Source organism: Pseudophryne corroboree, chromosome 8 (assembly GCF_028390025.1).
Source record: "Pseudophryne corroboree isolate aPseCor3 chromosome 8, aPseCor3.hap2, whole genome shotgun sequence".
NCBI classification, from domain to species: Eukaryota; Metazoa; Chordata; class Amphibia; order Anura; family Myobatrachidae; genus Pseudophryne; species Pseudophryne corroboree.
This window is the reverse complement of record NC_086451.1, coordinates 329,173,408-329,190,082: the sequence shown is the minus strand read 5'-3', so window position 1 is coordinate 329,190,082 and position 16,675 is coordinate 329,173,408. Positions and strand designations below refer to the sequence as shown.

The 16,675-nt window shown below is 45.9% G+C and overlaps 1 long non-coding RNA gene across 1 annotated transcript in view; it reads right to left on the bottom strand.

Annotated features, from left to right (window-relative positions):
- Positions 1–16,198, bottom strand: part of LOC134947761 (uncharacterized) — a 101,101-nt gene extending 84,903 nt beyond the window's left edge. Inside the window, exon 1 of the long non-coding RNA XR_010182753.1 lies at positions 16,018–16,198. This is a non-coding gene — a long non-coding RNA (uncharacterized LOC134947761). The remainder of the gene's footprint in view (positions 1–16,017) is intronic.
- Between the last annotated feature and the right edge of the window lie 477 nt (positions 16,199–16,675).

Genomic DNA, 16,675 nt, shown 5'->3' with positions numbered 1-16,675 from the left:
CCTGATCCCTCCTGCGTTTTTCCGGACACTCCCTAGAAATGGTCAGTTGCCACCCACAAACGCCCTCTTCCTGTCAATCTCCTTGTGATCGCCAGTGTGTTCGGATTTTGCGCACCATCCCGTCGCTGCCCGACGATCCCCGTTGCTGCAATCTATCGCACCTGCACATTGTGGTGCATACGCAGTTCAGACCAGATTGCCCGCTGTGCGAAAACAGCAGCAATCAGGTCTGAATTAGCCCCATAGCGCTGCAGGGTAGGGGGCGTCGTCGGCAGCACTTTTCTGTTTTAATTAATTTCACTTGCAGTTAACCCCCTTTTTGAAGCCTCCCCTGTCTCCTTCCCCCCACTGTCCTTTATTATGTTTAAAAATGCATGTGGCATTGCAGTCATAGGGAGGATATTCAATTATCCCTGTTAAAACATCGGATCTGAAAAACGGCCATTTTTTCCAATGTTTCACCGATTTTTTTTTTTACAGGCTTTCCAGATGGATCGCCTGTAAAAAAAAACAACCTTTCTCCCGAAAACACACAAGTTCAGTGAAACCTGTGTGTTCTCGTGTGAAACAGCCCCATTTTCGGACGAAAACGGGGCTGTTTCCGGGGACTCTGCTTCGCCTGCCGGAGGCAGGTGAAACAAAATCTCTGAAAAGCCGCGGCACGCGCCGGCTTATCGGGGCTAATTAGATAGCCCCCGGCAGGACAATTAGCCCCGGTAAATTACCGGGGCTAATTGGATATCTCCCATACACTCTATTCATTGAGCCATCATTCCTTACATAGAAAGCTAGAGAATTCTAAGTGTATTATCCTATTCTGAATGGAATTACAGTGATAGTCAGCACCAAAGCAAACAAACACCTTTATTGTTTCAACATTGTAAAGAATCAAATGAGACACACAGACATGATAATTACATTCATAGTAATAATAATAATAATAATAATAATAATAAATGACATTAATTTGTGGCACAATTACCCGCCACACAAACACCTACAAACACCTACTGTAGAAAAGCATACAGGAACTGCAAAGGCGAGACTTTCAGCTTATCCATCAATGAGTTTTGTTACACCATGGTGTAGTCCCCCTGTGCTGTGAGGGTCTGGATCACACAGTCGACCACACTTAGGTCGACAGTGTCTAGGTCGACCACTATCGGTCGACAATAAGTAGGTCAACATGGTTTCGAGGTCGACAATATCTCGAGGTCGACATGTACAAGGTCGACAGGACGAAAGGTTGACATGAGTTTTTTTTTATTTAGTGTCGTTTTCTCCGTAGAGTGATCGGGAACCCCAATTAGTTCACGTGGATCGTAAAGCATGAAAAAGTTACAAAAATGAAAAACAAATGTGAAAAACTCATGTAGTATGTATAAAGAAGAAAGAAAAAAAAACCACGGGTAGGTGGTATACAATTATGGATGGACTGCCGAGTGCCGACACAGAGGTAGCTACAGCCGTGGACTACCGTACTGTACTGTACTGTGTCTGCTGCTAATATAGACTGGATGATAATGAGATGTAGTATGTATAAAGAAGAAAGAAAAAAAAACCACGGGTAGGTGGTATACAATTATGGACGGACTGCCGAGTGCCGACACAGAGGTAGCTACAGCCGTGGACTACCGTACTGTACTGTACTGTGTCTGCTGCTAATATAGACTGGATGATAATGAGATGTAGTATGTATAAAGAAGAAAGAAAAAAAAAACCACGGGTAGGTGGTATACAATTATGGATGGACTGCCGAGTGCCGACACAGAGGTAGCTACAGCCGTGGACTACCGTACTGTACTGTGTCTGCTGCTAATATAGACTGGTTGATAATGAGATGTAGTATGTATGTATAAAGAAGAAAGAAAAAAAAACCACGGGTAGGTGGTATACAATTATGGACGGACTGCCGAGTGCCGACACAGAGGTAGCTACAGCCGTGGACTACCGTACTGTACTGTGTCTGCTGCTAATATAGACTGGTTGATAATGAGATGTAGTATGTATGTATAAAGAAGAAAGAAAAAAAAACCTCGGGTAGGTGGTATACAATTATGGACGGACTGCCGAGTGCCGACACAGAGGTAGCTACAGCCGTGGACTACCGTACTGTACTGTGTCTGCTGCTAATATAGACTGGATGATAATGAGATGTAGTATGTATAAAGAAGAAAGAAAAAAAAACCACGGGTAGGTGGTATACAATTATGGATGGACTGCCGAGTGCCGACACAGAGGTAGCTACAGCCGTGAACTACCGTACTGTGTCTGCTGCGACTGGATGATAAATAATGATATAAAAAATATATATATATCACTACTGCAGCCGGACAGGTATATATTATATAATGACGGACCTGCTGGACACTGTCTGTCAGCAGAATGAGTTTTTTATAGAATAAAAAAAAAAACACCACACAAGTCACACGACGAGTGTTTAACTTTTTCAGGCAATCACAATATAGTATACTATACTGGTGGTCAGTGTGGTCAGGTCACTGGTCAGTCACACTGGCAGTGGCACTCCTGCAGCAAAAGTGTGCACTGTTTAATTTTAATAATATGTACTCCTGGCTCCTGCTATAACCTATAACTGCTCCCCAGTCTCCCCCACAATTAAGCTGTGTGAGCACAGTCAGATATTATACATAGATGATGCAGCACACTGGGCTGAGCACACAGATATGGTATGTGACTGAGTCACTGTGTATCGTTTTTTTCAGGCAGAGAACGGATTATATTAAATAAAACTGCACTGGTGGTCACTGGTCAGTGGTCAGTCACTAGTAAACTCTGCACTCTCTAGTACTCCTAAGCTCCAGTAAATCAAGTGTCTCTGTCTCAATCTCACTCTCTCTCTTCTAATCTAAATGGAGAGGACGCCAGCCACGTCCTCTCCCTATCAATCTCAATGCACGTGTGAAAATGGCGGCGACGCGCGGCTCCTTATATAGAATCCGAGTCTCGCGATAGAATCCGAGCCTCGCGAGAATCCGACAGCGTCATGATGACGTTCGGGCGCGCTCTGGTTAACCGAGCAAGGCGGGAAGATCCGAGTCGCTCGGATCCGTGTAAAAAAAGCTGAAGTTCGGGCGGGTTCGGATTCCGAGGAACCGAACCCGCTCATCTCTAGTGCAATATAGTGGATTTATCCAGAAGGGATACCGCAAAGCTGGGTAGAGTTATGAGAATATGTTTGGCTATCAGTTAAAATGGACCCATGATTTTATTAGTTAAAAAAATATATATATATATATATTTATTAACAGTTTCTTATATAGCGCAGCATATTCCATCGCGCTTTACAATTAGAACACCATTAATAGAACAAAACTGGGTAAAACAGACAGACAGAGGTAGGAAGGCCCTGCTCGCAAGCTTACAATCTAGAAAATATGTCATGGCAGAATCATACACATAGGCCCTCATTCCGAGTTGTTCGCTCTGTAAAAATCTTCGCATCGCAGCGATTTTCCGCTTAATGCGCATGCGCAATGTCCGCACTGCGACTGCGCCAAGTAAATTTGCTATGCAGTTAGGATTTTTACTCACGGCTTTTTCATCGTTCTGGTGATCGTAATGTGATTGACAGGAAATGGGTGTTACTGGGCGGAAACAGGCCGTTTTATGGGCGTGTGGGAAAAAACGCTACCGTTTCCGGAAAAAACGCAGGAGTGGCCGGAGAAACGGGGGAGTGTCTGGGCGAACGCTGGGTGTGTTTGTGACGTCAAACCAGGAACGCCAAGCACTGAACTGATCGCAGATGCCGAGTAAGTCTGGAGCTACTCTGAAACTGCTACGAGGTGTGTAATCGCAATATTGCGAATACATCGTTCGCAATTTTAAGAAGCTAAGATTCACTCCCAGTAGGCGGCGGCTTAGCATGAGCAAATCTGCTAAAATTCACTTGCGAGCGAACAACTCGGAATGAGGGCCATAGAGCCATAGTAGGTCAGTTTTTCAAACTGTCATATTTTGTCTCTATGAAAGATTTGCCTTTCACTTCATTCTGTATGACATTTTAATGAAATACATCTTTTGATTACAAAGGTTACCCATGGAAACTATCAAATTGTGTGCTAAAATTATTTCAAGAAAGTCTCAGTTAAGGAAATAGAACCAGCCGATTTATTCGTACAGGTTGAGCTTATATTTATAAAAATCGCACCAATATCACCGGCAAATATTTTCAGTGTTTATGGGTGGTCATTCCGAGTTGTTGGCTCGTTGCCATTTTTCGCAACGCAGCGATTAGGTGGAAAATGCACATGCGCATGGTACGCAGCGCGCATGCGCTAAATACTTTCACACAAAACTTAGTAGATTTGCACAAGCTCAAGCAACGTTTTTTCATCGCTTGAATGCTCGTAGTGTGATTGACAGGAAGTGGGTGTTTCTGGGCGGAAACTGGCCATTTTCAGGGAGTGTGCTAAAAAACGCAGGCATGACAGGTAAAAACGCAGGAGTGGCTGGAGAAACGGGGGAGTGGCTGGCCGAACGCAGGGCGTGTTTGTGACGTCAAACCAGGAACTAAACGGACTGAGGTGATCGCAGTGTAGGAGTAGGTCTGGAGCTACTCAGAAACTGCAAGGAATTATTTAGCAGCAGTTCTGCTAATCTTTCGTTTGCAATTCTGCTAAGCTAATATACACTCCCAGAGGGCAGTGGCCTAGCGTTTGCAAAGCTGCTAAAAGCAGCTAGCGAGCGAACAACTCAGAATGACCACCATGGTCTACAATTAAAACTCCAGGATCTATTCCATTCTTCCTCTGGAATTCAAGCAGCTAGCTGTCTGTATTCACTCACGTTCTCTTGCTATCTGCAAACAGGAAATAAATGAAAACCTCTACTTCAGGGCCTACTGTACTTTAGATATGAATACAATTCACTTTGCTGCAGCATCTTTGGACACAGGGCTGTTTTTAGGGCTGTGCAAAACATGCAATCGCCCGGGGCGCCACGGTCAGTGTTGCAGTAGTATCCTATACGGTCTAGTTGACCGCGCAGAATGCTAATGGAATGTCCCCCCCAAAATGGCCGCCGCCATTGAGGAGATAGATGCTAGAGGTCCTACTGGACATCTAGCATCTGTCGGCGAAGATGACGCCAATACCCGGAAGTGCTGGGAGATGCCGGGGAGATGCTGGGGAGATGCTGCAGTGACCGCGACCGGGTACCAATAATGGGGCAGGCCAGGGCATAACTTTGGGGCATAGTAAATTATGCTGGGCAGTACTGTGTGAGACATAAGTGTTAGGGGTAATACTATGTATCGTGCACAGAAATGCTCCTGACACTTTATTATGCCTCACACAGAACTGCCCAGGACAACTTATTATGCCCCACAGTTACACAGTGTATGGATTATTATGGTGCTGGTGCCATTATTGTGTAGGGCATATTATGGTGCAGGGATCATTACTGTGTGATGCTTAATATGGTGCAGGGGGCATTACTGTGTGGGGCATATTATGGTGCGGGGCATTACTGTGTGTTGTATAATATGGTGCAAGGGGCATTACTGTGTGGGGCATAATATGGTGGATTTTTTTTTCTTTCCTGTAAGGTAGTCTATTCTTGCAAGGCCACACCCATTTTAGTGAGGCCACCCTCACTTTAATGAGGCCACACACCCTCACTGGGGTGGGGGGGGGGTTGGGGGGGGCACAAAAAAGTTTCTTTTTATAATGTCTATGGGGTAGGCCCACATTTTTTTTTTCTGTTCACACTGGGAGCCAGCATGCCTAGAAACAGTTCTAAAAATCTAAAAATATGCTGCAGGAGGCAACTGAGAGTAAAAGACACCTCCTGCCAGCATTGCAGATCTGAGTGCTGTTTTCTAAGACATTGGATCATCTGAAAGACCATCGACCATCTGTGGAACCCTGAGGTTACTTATATTGGCCCTTGCAGCTCCGTAGCCAAGGCCAGGTAGCAGGATCGGCGCCAGGTATGTTCGACCTGAGCAGCCGAACAGGATGCCAACTTTAATGGGTGCAACAATTTTTTACCATCATATTGCCTCCTCCCTTTGCCTGGCGCTGGCTAAAGTGTGTGCCCCATCTGTCTAGCTGCCTGTTCTACCACCAAACCGCCACCAGCCCACATCCAGTAGGCTCATCCAGCCTCAGTGGCCAGGACCCAATAGGACAGCGGCAGCGCTGTGGATGGTCACATACTGCTGCGCTGCTGGTGGTGGCCATACTGTGGGCTTCAGTGTGGACCTGGACCAGTGTGTGGGAGTTAGAATGGGACCTGCGGGGTGGTGGTGACTAGTGAGTGGCTGGCAGCCCTGATCTCAGAATCAGTCTCTGAATTATACTACATGTAGATGTGATTGATTTTATGTCAGTGCACTCATGCACTGCATACAGTGACTTTCACTGTGATGACTTTCCCTCTTTTACTGTGTGGACATAATGTGTAAGGGGCACTACTACTGTATTATTATTATTATTATTATCCTTTATTTATATGGCGCCACAAGTGTTCCGCAGTGCCCAATTACAGAGTACATATGCACATAATCAAAACAGGAAAACAGTGACTTACAGTTGAAGACAATATAGGACAAGTACAGGGTAACTAAGCATAACTACACCAGTAAATGACCGAGATAAGTTCCAGGTGGCCAAAAAACTGCGTGATTTAGGCAGTTGAGGATTATTAAAGTAAGAAAAGGATAAGCACATGAGGGAAGAGGGCCCTACTCATGAGAACTTACATTCTAATTCTGTATATGTGTAATGTGTAAGTGGTACTACTAGTGTGTGTGTGTGTGTGTGTGTGTGTGTGTGTGTGTGTGTGTGTGTGTGTGTGTGGACATAATGTTTAATGGGCACTACTGTGTGGTGTAACATGTCTAGGGAGTAGTATTGTGTGGGCGTAAAATGTAATGGGCACTGCTACTGTGTGGTTGTTATGTGTAAGGGGCACTCCTACTGTGTGGGCATAATGTTTAAGGGGCACTACTGTGTGGCATAACATGTATAAGGAGTATTACTGTGTGGGCATAATGATTAAGAGGCTCAACTACTGAGTGGGCATAACGTGTAAGGGGAAACCCACTGCCTCACCCTATGCTTTTCCCCTGCATCACTATCTCCCCATCGCCCTCTCTCCCCTTTCTCCCTCTGTCTCTTCAAGACATCACCCTCTTCACATCATATGAAAATGGCATTCCTTTTGAGGCCATGCCCCTTGTTGTGAGGCCATGCCCACTTTACAGGAGACAAATATTTTATTTTATCTTAGTTTTTTTTTTTTTTTTTTGGGGGGGGGGGGGGCGATTCAAAAATTCTTGCATAGTCTGCTAGTAGACCAGGAGCCGACCCTGCCAGGAGGTCTGTATAAGAACACACAGACCCCATCAATCCAGCTGCGGCTCAGTGGGCTCTGTGTGCAATCTATTGTGACTCGTACTGCACAATGGAAGAATGGATCCTGTGCATGGGAAGTCTCACAAACATTGGAGGTGTATGTAAACCATTGGGATTACATAATCTCTGAATCAGGCCCAGAGGCACTTATAATATTATTAATATTACCTGAACATCTGTAATGGGAGACTGTACTCATCCTAACAAATCTAAACAAAGAGAATTAAAGAAAGTAATACAGTTGAAAGTCCAAATAAAATATCAGTCAATAAACAAAAATTAATTAAAATACAATATACTTTGAACTGTCAATCTCTGCAATGTATGTAAATCACTGGTGTAACTACAGCCTCCGCAGCCACTGCGGGGGCTTGGAGGAAACAGATGCTAGAGGTCATACTTGACCTGGCCATGAGCATGACATCCCCAGAGCATGAAACCCCTGGCAATGAGCATTACACTCCTGGCAATGAGCATTCACCTTGGGTATCGAGCATTGCACCCCTGGCAACGAACATGACACCCCTGGCAACAAGCATGACACCCAGAGCATTACACCCCTTGCAACAAGCATTCACCCCTGGCAATGAACATTCACCCCTAGTAACAAGTATGACACCCACAGCATGAAAACCCTGGCAATGAGCAATACACCCTTGGCAACGAGCATGACACCCAGACCATTAACCCCTGGCAATGAGCGTGGCACCCAGACCATTCACTCCTGGCAATCAGCATGGAACCCAGAGCATGAAACCCCTGGCAACAAGCAGGTAATTTAAAAGTAATTAGACGCCTTACTGTGGGGCATAATGTATCAGGGGCATTGTGGTGTGTAGCATAATGTATCACGGTCATTGCAGTCTGTGGTATAATGTGTCAGGGGCATTGTGGTGTGTGGCATAATGTGTCACAGGCATTATGGTATGTGGCATAATGTGTAAGGGGCATTACAGTGTGTGGTACAATGTGTAATGGGCATTGCAGTGTGTGGCATAATGTGTAATGGGCATTACTATAAGGAGGAAAAATAACAATGACAAATAATAAGATTTTACTTACCGATAAATCTATTTCTCGTAGTCCGTAGTGGATGCTGGGATTCCGTAAGGACCATGGGGAATAGCGGCTCCGCAGGAGACAGGGCACAAAATAAAAGCTTGAGATATCAGGTGGTGTGCACTGGCTCCTCCCCCTATGACCCTCCTCCAAGCCAGTTAGGATACTGTGCCCGGACGAGCGTACATAATAAGGAAGGATATTGAATCCCGGGTAAGACTCATACCAGCCACACCAATCACACCGTACAACTCATGATCTGAACCCAGTTAACAGTATGATAAATTTAAAGGAGCCTCTGAAAGGATGGCTCAACAATAATAACCCGAATTTTTTGTAACAATAACTATATACAAGTATTGCAGACAATCCGCACTAGGGATGGGCGCCCAGCATCCACTACGGACTACGAGAAATATATTTATCGGTAAGTAAAATCTTATTTTCTCTAACGTCCTAAGTGGATGCTGGGACTCCGTAAGGACCATGGGGATTATACCAAAGCTCCCAAACGGGCGGGAGAGTGCGGATGACTCTGCAGCACCGAATGAGAGAACTCCAGGTCCTCCTCAGCCAGGGTATCAAATTTGTAGAATTTAGCAAACGTGTTTGCCCCTGACCAAGTAGCTGCTCGGCAAAGTTGTAAAGCCGAGACCCCTCGGGCAGCCGCCCAAGATGAGCCCACTTTCCTTGTGGAATGGGCTTTTACTGATTTTGGCTGTGGCAATCCTGCCACGGAATGTGCAAGCTGAATTGTACTACAAATCCAACGAGCAATCGTCTGCTTTGAAGCAGGAGCACCCAGCTTGTTGGGTGCATACAGGATAAACAGCGAGTCAGTTTTCCTGACTCCAGCCGTCCTGGAAACATATATTTTCAAGGCCCTGACAACGTCCAGCAACTTAGAGTCCTCTAAGTCCCTAGTAGGCGCAGGTACCACAATAGGTTGGTTCATGTGAAATGCAGAAACCACCTTAGGTAGAAATTGAGGACGAGTCCTCAATTCCGCCCTGTCAGAATGAAAATTTAGGTAAGGTCTTTTACATGATAAAGCCGCCAATTCTGACACACGCCTAGCTGAAGCCAAGGCCAACAGCATCGACACCTTCCACGTGAGATATTTTAAATCTACCGTAGACAATGGTTCAAACCAGTGTGATTTTAGAAATCTCAACACAACATTGAGATCCCAAGGTGCCACTGGAGGCACAAAAGGAGGCTGTATGTGCAGCACCCCTTTCACAAATGTCTGAACTTCAGGTACTGAAGCCAGTTCTTTCTGGAAGAATATCGACAGGGCCGAAATTTGAACCTTAATGGACCCTAATTTTAGGCCCATAGACAGTCCTGTTTGCAGGAAATGCAAGAAACGACCCAGTTGAAATTCCTGTGTAGGGGCCTTCTTGGCCTCACACCACGCAACATATTTACGCCAAATGCGGTGATAATGTTTTGCGGTTACTTCCTTTCTGGCTTTTACCAGAGTAGGGATGACTTCTTCTGGAATGCCCTTGTCCTTCAGGATCCGGCGTTCAACCGCCATGCCGTCAAACGCAGCCGCGGTAAGTCTTGGAACAGACAAGGCCCCTGCAGTAGCAGGTCCTGTCTTAGAGGTAGAGGCCACGGTTCGTCCGTGAGCATCTCTTGAAGTTCCGGGTACCAAGACCTTCTTGGCCAATCCGGAACCACGAGTATAGTTCTTACTCCTCTCCTTCTTATGATTCTCAATACTTTCGGTATGAGGGGCAGAGGAGGGAATACATACACTGACTGGTACACCCACGGCGTTACCAGAGCGTCCACTGCTATTGCCTGAGGGTCCCTTGACCTGGCGCAATATCTGTCCAGTTTTTTGTTTAGACGTGACGCCATCATGTCCACCTTTGGTTTTTCCCAACGGTTTACAATTTGGTGGAAGACTTCTGGGTGAAGTCCCCACTCTCCCGGGTGAAGGTCGTGTCTGCTGAGGAAGTCTGCTTCCCAGTTGTCCACTCCCGGAATGAACACTGCTGACAGTGCTATCACATGATTTTCCGCCCAGCGAAGAATCCTTGCAGTTTCTGCCATTGCCCTCCTGCTTCTCGTGCCGCCCTGTCTGTTTATGTGGGCGACTGACGTGATGTTGTCCGACTGGATCAACACCGCCTGACCCTGAAGCAGAGGTTTTGCTTGAATTAAGGCATTGTAAATGGCCCTTAGTTCTAGAATGTTTATATGAAGAGATGTTTCCATGCTTGACCACAAGCCCTGGAAATTCCTTCCCTGTGTGACTGCTCCCCAGCCTCTCAGGCTGGCATCCGTGGTTACCAGGATCCAATCCTGAATGCCAAATCTGCGGCCCTCTAGTAGATGAGCCCTCTGAAGCCACCACAGGAGAGACACCCTTGTCCTTGGCGACAGGGTTATCCGTTGATGCATCTGAAGATGCGATCCGGACCATTTTCCCAGTAGATCCCACTGAAAAGTTCTTGCATGGAATCTTCCGAATGGAATCGCTTCGTAAGAAGCCACCATTTTTCCCAGGACCCTTGTGCACTGATGCACTGAGACCTGTCCTGGTTTTAGGAGGTTCCTGACTAGCTCGGATAACTCCCTGGCCTTCTCCTCCGGGAGAAACACCTTCTTCTGGACTGTGTCCAGAATCATTCCTAAGAACAGTAGACGTGTCGTTGGAATCAGCTGCGATTTTGGAATATTTAGAATCCATCCGTGCTGACTTAGCACTACCTGAGATAGTGCCACTCCGACTTCTAACTGTTCCTTGGTTCTTGCCCTTATCAGGAGATCGTCCAAGTAAGGGATAATTAAGATGCCTTTTCTTCGTAGAAGAATCATCATTTCGGCCATTACCTTGGTAAAGACCCGAGGCGCCGTGGACAATCCAAACGGCAGCGTCTGAAACTGATAATGACAGTTTTGTACTACAAACCTGAGGTACCCTTGGTGAGAAGGATATATTGGGACGTGGAGATAAGCATCCTTGATGTCCAGCGACACCATATAGTCCCCCTCTTCCAGGTTCGCTATCACCGCTCTGAGTGACTCCATCTTGAATTTGAACCTTTTTATGTAAGTGTTCAAAGATTTTAGATTTAATATTGGTCTCACCGAGCCGTCCGGCTTCGGTACCACAAATAGTGTGGAATAATACCCCTTCCCCTGTTGTAAGAGGGGTACCTTGATTATCACCTGCTGGGAGTACAGCTTGTGAATGGCTTCCAGAACTGCCTCCCTGTCGGAGGGAGACTTTGGTAAAGCAGACTTCAGGAACCGATGAGGAGGAAACGCCTCGAATTCCAGTTTGTACCCCTGTGATACTACCTGTAGAATCCAGGGATCCACTTGCGAGTGAGCCCACTGCGCGTTGAAATACTTGAGACGGGCCCCCACCGTGTCTGAGTCTGCTTGTAAAGCCCCAGCGTCATGCTGAAGACTTGGCAGAAGCAGGGGAGGGCTTCTGCTCCTGGGAAGCGGCTGCATGGTGCTGCCTTTTTCCTCTTCCTCTGCCCTTGGGCAGAAAAGAGTGACCTTTTGCTCGCTTGTACTTATGGGAACGAAAGGACTGAGTTTGAAAAGACTGTGTCTTTTTCTGTTGATGTGAAGTAACCTGGGGTAAAAAGGTGGATTTTCCAGCCGTTGCCGTGGCCACCAGGTCTGTTAGACCAGCCCCAAATAACTCCTCCCCCTTATACGGCAATACTTCCATGTGCCGTTTGGAATCTGCGTCCCCTGACCACTGTCTGGTCCATAATGCTCTTCTGGCAGAGATGGACATTGCGCTTACTCTTGATGCCAGGGTACAAATATCCCTCTGCGCATCACGCATATATAGCAATGCATCCTTTAAATGTTCTATAGTTAACAGAATATTGTCCCTATCCAGGGTATCAATATTCTCAGTCAGGGAATCCGCCCATGCGACTCCAGCACTGCACATCCAGGCTGATGCGATTGCTGGTCGCAGTATAACACCAGTATGTGTGTATATACTTTTCAGGATATTTTCCAGCCTCCTATCAGCTGGTTCTTTGAGGGTGGCCGTATCAGGGGACGGTAACGCTACTTGTTTAGATAAACGTGTGAGCGCCTTATCTACCCTAGGGGGTGTTTCCCACCGTGCCCTAACCTCTGGCGGGAAAGGGTATAGTGCTAATAACTTATTAGAAATTAGCTGTTTTTTATCGGGGGAAACCCACGCTTTATCACACACCTCATTTATTTCCTCAGACTCAGGAAAAACTATTGGCAGTTTTTTCACACCCCACATAATACCCGCCTTTGAGGTATTTGTAGTGTCAGAAAGGTTCAATGCCTCTTTCATTACCGTGATCATGTAACGTGTGGCCCTACTGGACATTACGTTTGTCTCGTCACCGTCGACACTAGATTCAGTATCTGGATCCGTGTCGACCCACTGAGGTAGCGGCCGTTTTAGGGCCCCTGAGGGTGTCTGAGACGCCTGAACAGGCACTAATTGATTTGCCGGCTTTCTCATGTCGTCAACAGTTTTTTGTAAATTGCTGACATTATCACTTAATTGCTTAAACACAATCATCCAGTCAGGTGTCGACTCCCTAGGGGGTGACATCACTAACACAGGCAACTGCTCCGCCTCCACCTCATTTTCCTCCTCATACATGTCGACACACGCGTACCGACACACAGCACACACACCGGGAATGCTCTGATAGAGGACAGGACCCCACTTAGCCCTTTGGAGAGACAGAGGGAGAGTCTGCCAGCACACACCCAGCGCTATATATATATACAGGGATAACCTTATATAAGTGTTAATCCCTTATAGCTGCTGTTAATCTAGTTATTTGCTGCCAAAATGCCCCCCCTTCTCTTTTTTACCCTGAATCAGATGCAGTACTGCAGGGGAGAATCAGGGAGCCGTCCTTCCAGCGGAGCTGTGAGGGAATAATGGCGCCAGTGTGCTGAGGAGATAGGCCCCGCCCCTTCACGACGTCCTTAACTCCCGCTTTTTTGTGTAAAATGGCAGGGGAAAAAATACATCCATATAGCCCTGGAGCTATATGTGATGTATTCCTTTTGCCAGCTAAGGTATATGTGTGTTATATTGCGTCTCAGGGCGCTCCCCCCCAGCGCCCTGCACCCTCAGTGACCGGAGTGTGAAGTGTGCTGAGAGCAATGGCGCACAGCTGCGGTGCTGTGCGCTACCTTAGTCTTGAAGACAGGATGTCTTCTGCCGCCGCTTTCACCGGACCTTCGTCTCTTCTGGCTCTGTAAGGGGGACGGCGGCGCGGCTCCGGTGACCCATCCAGGCTGAACCTGTGATCGTCCCTCTGGAGCTAACGTCCAGTAGCCTAAGAAGCCCAATCCACTCTGCACTCAGGTGAGTTCGCTTCTTCTCCCCTTAGTCCCACGATGCAGTGAGCCTGTTGCCAGCAGGACTCACTGAAAATAAAAAAACCTAACTAAACTTTTATTCTAAGCAGCTCTGGAGAGCTACCTAGTTTGCACCCTTCTCGGCCGGGCACAAAAATCTAACTGGCTTGGAGGAGGGTCATAGGGGGAGGAGCCAGTGCACACCACCTGATATCTCAAGCTTTTATTTTGTGCCCTGTCTCCTGCGGAGCCGCTATTCCCCATGGTCCTTACGGAGTCCCAGCATCCACTTAGGACGTTAGAGAAAATGTAAGGGGCATGATTTATGATTTTTTTTTCTTGTGGTGGCCAATGTCTGGTTGTGCAGGCTGCAAAACTAGGGTATAAGATAGTCTGCAATGCCACGCTCCTTTCAATGAAGTCACACCCCTTCCAATTATATCACGCCCTTTTTTGGAGCCAACTCCAATGGGGCGTGCACATTTTTTACTTTTTTAAATAGTTTGGGGGTGACAGTGGAAACTTTTTTGGCTTGGGAGAGATAAAGTTCTAGTTATCCAACTGGTGTAAATGTATTAACAGAATTATGCACATCTTTAAAACGGCATACAGCTAAAATCAAACAAACTCAAGCCAAGCACTAGAAATTAAGACTGGGCTCTCAGTCATAAATACCACGTATCATTATGTTCAAGAAAAAGTAAAATTCAACAGGCAATTAACCTAATCATAGGGAATTAGTTCCTAACACTGATGTTATATTCTCCTTATAATGTCCAATACAGAACAAACATCCATTACACAGTATGCATTTACCAGATCCAAAGCAAGATGGCATGGTATGTGATGAAACATTTATCACATCTACAAGACTGTGAACTAGAAATAAATACTATGCAGATACTAGCGGGGATCTTGGTGCTGTCCTATTGTTAAATGATCCAACGTGTCAAGGCTGGGAGCCAGCTGAATGGCAAGTGCAGGGCATCCTGCAGATTTCTTTTTAACGCTCTGCTCCAATTAAATAAAGCAAGCGAGAAGTATCAGAAGCAAATCTGCATGACAACTAGTATCCAGCGTCTCTCCAAAAATCTCTCCTGTTACTGCTAGGAGCAATTAGATGTAAGGATCCCAGGTACTAATGAAAGACTATGAATCCTGTACATAAGCTATCTTAATATAGTCAGTGAAATTGTATTAAAAAGTCTGATAATTGACAAAAATCTTTATGAATTCTAGTGAATGCAGCGGTGATGTGGTTTAGTAGTTCCCGCAGCGGTCACATGCAAAGTAGTACCACCCAGCCGCAATGATCCACACCACCACCAGGGCTGGGCAACTGAAATAAAAAGCAGAATGGGGATAAAAACCTGGAGATTCTGTATTTGGGAGTGGATAGAACAAATAGTGGGGATGAGGCATCCCAGCATACCTCCCAACATGACCCTCTCCAGGAGGGACACAATGCTCTGCTTCTGGATTTTTCTCTTAATTTATGATTGCCAGCACCTGTGTTGAACAGGTTAATGGATAAGAAAGGTGTTTCAGCACAGGTGATGGCAACCTTAAATTAAGAGGGAAGTCCAGGAGCAGAGCATTGTGTCCCTCCTGGAGAGGGTCATGTTGGGAGGTATGTCCCAGCCACAACCTAACACACTTGCTTCAATTGTTCTGGCCAATGGTTGGGGACTAGGGGTCTATTTACTAAGCCTTGGATGAAGATATAGTGCACGGAGATAAAGTATCAGCCAATCAGCAACTACCTGGCATGTCACAGGCTGCGTTTGAAAAATGACAGGAGAGCTGGTTGGTTGGGACTTTATCTCCATGCACTTTATCTCAATCCAAGGCTTAGTAAATAGACCCCACAGTGTATCCATAGCAAGGAAGACTTCCCCCATGGACTTTCTCACATGACTATAAGGGCCACACCAGAAAAATAAGTTACATCCACATACAAAAGACACAATACAGTCCTCTCACTATACTCTGTCCTAGAGCTACCTGGCAATGTGTGCTACACCCTGTAAGCAAGCGGGCTCAATGACCCAACAACAACTAGCTGTTTACTCTGCTTCACAACAAACTGCAGCTAGGTATGGTGCACCATATTTCTGATGGGACCCTTCACAACTTCCTTCTCCAGGTAAGTCCATGTGCACCAATCACATATTTTATAAAACCAACATTATTTCTTTGATTTGACCCTGTCAGTACAGCATACCTTTCAACATGATCCATTCAAGGAGGGACAAAATGCTCTGTTCCTGGACTTCCTAGTTTTCTTTATAGCACCCTGCAACTTTCAAATCCTGTGCAGTTCCTCTTTCCAGCCTGGGGTGTCGCTCTCTGCTCTGGTGCTTCTCTGCACACACAGGTCTGTATCACAGCACTAACAGATCAGAGTGTGCTAAGAAGCACCACAGCAGAGAGACACCCCAGGCAGTTAAGAGGAACTGCATGGATTTTGAAAGGTGCAGGGTGCTAGATGAACACTACTTCCATCTTAATTTCTGATTGCCGTCACCTGTGTTAACTACTTAAATGATTAGAAAGAAGAAAGGTGTTTCAACACAGGTGAAGGCAATCATAAATTAAGAGGGAAGTAAACAGAACTCATTGTTCACCTTAGAATGGGTCATGTTGGGAGGAATGGTACAGGGATCCTATACCATAAACATCTACATCTGAAATTCTAGGTAAGGAGATGGTTAATATTTTTCTGGATTGTGGGAATACTATTAACAAAGCATATGAAGCAATAGGTTTTATAGATATTATCTTTAAAATGTGAATCCTATGTCACCTAAGGAAAAGGATCAAACTAACAACACATCTTTATTACTAAACTCAATAGATCTCCATATAAAATTAGACAGATT